Source organism: Bufo gargarizans, chromosome 2 (genome assembly GCF_014858855.1).
Source record: "Bufo gargarizans isolate SCDJY-AF-19 chromosome 2, ASM1485885v1, whole genome shotgun sequence".
NCBI lineage: Eukaryota > Metazoa > Chordata > Amphibia > Anura > Bufonidae > Bufo > Bufo gargarizans.
Window position 1 is genome coordinate 37,537,748 of NC_058081.1, and position 404 is coordinate 37,538,151.

Genomic DNA, 404 nt, shown 5'->3' on the forward strand with positions numbered 1-404 from the left:
ATATTCCTGTACATAGGAGGCAGTATTATAGTAGTTATATTCCTGTACATAGGAGGCAGTATTATAGTAGTTATATTCATGTACATAGGAGGCAGTATTATATTAGTTATATTCTTGTACATAGGAGGCAGTATTATAGTAGTTATATTCTTGTACATAGGAGCAGTATTATAGTAGTTATATTCTTGTACATAGGAGCAGTATTATAGTAGTTATATTCTTGTACATAGGAGGCAGTATTATAGTAGTTATATTCTTGTATATAGGAGGCAGTATTATAGTAGTTATATTCTTGTACATAGGAGCAGTATTATAGTAGTTATATTCTTGTACATAGGAGCAGTATTAGATAGTTATATTCTTGTACATAGGAGCAGTATTATAGTAGTTATATTCTGTACATA